The sequence below is a fragment of the Trachymyrmex cornetzi genome, unplaced genomic scaffold (genome assembly GCF_001594075.2).
Source record: "Trachymyrmex cornetzi isolate Tcor2-1 unplaced genomic scaffold, Tcor1.1 scaffold193, whole genome shotgun sequence".
NCBI lineage: Eukaryota > Metazoa > Arthropoda > Insecta > Hymenoptera > Formicidae > Trachymyrmex > Trachymyrmex cornetzi.
The window spans coordinates 41,256-44,582 of NW_017296561.1; the positions used below are offsets into that span (position 1 = coordinate 41,256).

The window sequence follows — 3,327 nt, forward strand, 5'->3', positions numbered from 1 at the left end:
ACGTAACTGTAAAATTCGTTACCGTTACCAAAAAAATGTAACTTCGTTACCGTTACAGTTACCAAAGAAAAAAAGTAACGCAGTTACTAGTAAAGTTATACCAAAAAAGTAACTTGTAACTGTAACTTCGTTACAAGTAACGAGTTACTTCCATTCCCTGTGTAGAGCAGTATAATATGAACAGAAAATTATAGAAATCTGTTTTTAATATGATACGATAATGATATGAATTCATTTCAATCTTTTTATATTGTTAAGAAATGTTTCACAATGGGAAGCGTTAAATTATATATTCAGAAATTTTAATTACATGGAATTATAAAAATCGCATTAGGTCTGAAGTTAACACTCTTCCATTTATAATTGCACTCCATATATTTCGTTCTGAAATATCCTACCCTTTGTACTTAATCAATATGCGTATAATCGCTATCCATAGAAATGTGTCAAGTAGTTTAAATGTAATTTAATTCGTTTCTCGGACAAATTAAATTGTTTTTTTTTTTTCAGATAATTCTTCAGAAAAAGGACATGGCTAACACACAATTACTATGCAAAGCTCGAGTAAAATTTCATGCAAGCAGCGGTTTTGACAAATAAATATATATATATATATATAATGTTGGTTTCGTAATTGCAAAAAAATTAAGTAAATCGTATTGAGACGGCTAACGATTTATTGAACGCGATTTTCGATGTAAACCATGCAATAACTTGTCTTTCGCAACTAATATAGCAGCTATGTCGAAATGATGTTAATAAGAGCATAATTAATACAGAATGATAAGTGCATAAAAAGAGTATGTAGGCCATGAAATCTCTTACGGCATTCTTAAGTTTTGAAAAATGTAGCGTATTATATCGTCATATTTGATGACATAAATTTTCTATTTCGGAAATTTTTAAATATGAAGAAACTCTACTTGGTACATTAACCTTCCGTAGTCCAACCGGAGCTTTAAAGACACAATCAAATTTTTAATTTTAAATTATTTTTTACTCTAATTTTGATCTGTCTTATTCAAGTTATTAATTATTTTGTCTGAAATTTAGATATGCACAAAAAAAGTGAAAAGTTTCGGATCATCGAAATTTTTTCAGATTTTATTATAATCTAAAGACGCTTTGAAAAACACAATCAGGCACCAGTTGAACTAAGCAGTGAAAAAATATTGACCCACAGAGGGTTAAACAATATTACGAAACTGTGGGACATAAATAATTCTGGTGGCTTAGGAACTGCTAGAGCGATTGAAAGAAAAATTTCATGCGTATATAAGAAATTCAATTGCACACGTCAAAAATTATATCTTTTATATCTCTTTTGCATCGTGCTATCGATTTTTTGCAATTTTTGAATATATAAAATTGCGCACCGCAGTTAATCTTATTGCATCCTCATGGCAAACATTAATCCTCTCGTGGAAAATCTGTAAATTTGTAAAGTCACGTACATATGCATTATCATTCAAAGTTCTTACGCAAGGATAAAAATTATGTGCATGACACACATTCTCCTCTGCTATCATCAAAGCGACATATGTAGCTCGTCGAGATCAATCACGGAGAGAGCCGAAGACCTTCAAGAAACGCAATAAGTAGGTCTTATGTTCAATGTTACAAGTCTCTTAGTTTCCTGTGCAGCGATAGGAATCGAGTTGTGTGTACATCAACATATCTTCTATACTTACCTTTTTTTCACGTTTAGGACATAATACAAGAATTACAATACTTAGGATATTTTCCAGCAAGGGACACAGATGACACAGTGTAACACAGTGAATTATCGTTTGTCAATGTTAGATAGAAATGAAATGATCACTGTGTTACACTGTGTCTCTTGCTGGAAAGCATCCTTATTCGCGATAAAGCGAGAACAGGATGATGACGATAAATGTTTTCGCAACCAGCTTCTACCCTTTTAAAAACTCTTGCTCTCCCGGTGCGAATTTAGCTCCAGGAAGTTTGACCTCCGTGATATCGAATCAACCTTATGAAAGGAATTCTCTACTCACCTGTTCCGGCGAACTCGGCGCGATTCGCGACGCACAGGTCGAGCCTCGCAACGAGCCGCGGGTTCGGCTCGCTCATGTTTGCCCGGCACGAACGCTTGTTGCACCCCGGCCGTCGTAGATCAGTCGTCACCGTCACCTTCGCTGTCGCCGTCCCCGTTTCCGCCGCGAGCGCCGTCCTCGCTCCGCGGCAACCTTCAGGGCAGCGACGCTCACTTCACATCAATCGTCTCGCGCCGCTCGCGCGCTCCTCCTCGCTTCCTCTACGACGTAGTGACGCTCAGAATAGTTTCACGCATCGTCTAGCGCTGTCCAGTTCGAACGGGGGCGAGCTGCCGTCAGTGCCATCCTCTCATCGGGGATGTTTTCTCCCAGGGGGTGGCGAGCGTGACGTCACCCACGCAACACAGCTGCCACAGCCGGCGCCATAATACGTATAGATTTTTAATTTTCTGTTGGCGCCTTTCCGAGACCGCCATCTGCCATCGCCGTCCGTCAGTAATTTGCGTCTTCCGCGAAGTATCGCGAAAACGTCATGGAATGGAAAGCATATAACACTACACAAATAGAGGAAAATCACCGCGATCAACATACCACCAGGGAATGGAAGTAACTCGTTACTTGTAACGAAGTTACAGTTACAAGTTACTTTTTTGGTAACTTTACTGGTAACTGCATTACTTTTTTCCGGTAACTGTAACGGTAACAAAGTTACATTTTTTTGATAATGGTAACGAATTTTACAGTTACTTTTATTGTTACTTTGCACATAATTGAACATGATATGACACAAGTCATTTACACTGTACAAAAATTTCTTTACACATATAATAGATGTAAAATAGATTACATGATTAGTCCTCCCATTAAACAATATTAAGTCGCAAAAACTATTTTATAACGTCACAAAGTAGCCCTGCGACATTTTCTATTTCGTCACGTGGATGTTGCGACGATATTCCAAGAACCAGAAATGTCCGCAGTCGATAATGTTACCTTTGCGACGTCGCATTATAAACGTTTTCTAGACGTTTGCGTAAGGGTACTTTTTGGACGTCGCATTTATAACGTTTTTTGGTAGTCGCGGCATCGATTATATAATGTCGGGGAAACGTTACAAATATTATCGAACAAAAAACGTTTATGAAACGTTTAAGGAAGTTTTGATTTGGTCATGGTTTCCCCACAACGTTGCATTTGTAACGTTATTGTGACGATTGAAAGCCGATTTTATAAAACCGTTGTACGGCTGATGATTAGCGAAGATTTGAAGATAACCGATCAATTAAGCGACCGAAAAGAAATTTTTCCTTTC

General features: G+C 37.5%; 1 protein-coding gene across 1 annotated transcript in view; it reads right to left on the reverse strand.

Moving 5' to 3' along the window:
- LOC108759561 (galactoside 2-alpha-L-fucosyltransferase 2) overlaps nucleotides 1-2,511 on the reverse strand; it is a 5,128-nt gene extending 2,617 nt beyond the window's left edge. The window contains exon 1 of the mRNA XM_018505058.1: nucleotides 2,016-2,511. The gene's annotated coding sequence lies outside the window, so the exon portion shown is untranslated. The remainder of the gene's footprint in view (nucleotides 1-2,015) is intronic.
- Between the last annotated feature and the right edge of the window lie 816 nt (nucleotides 2,512-3,327).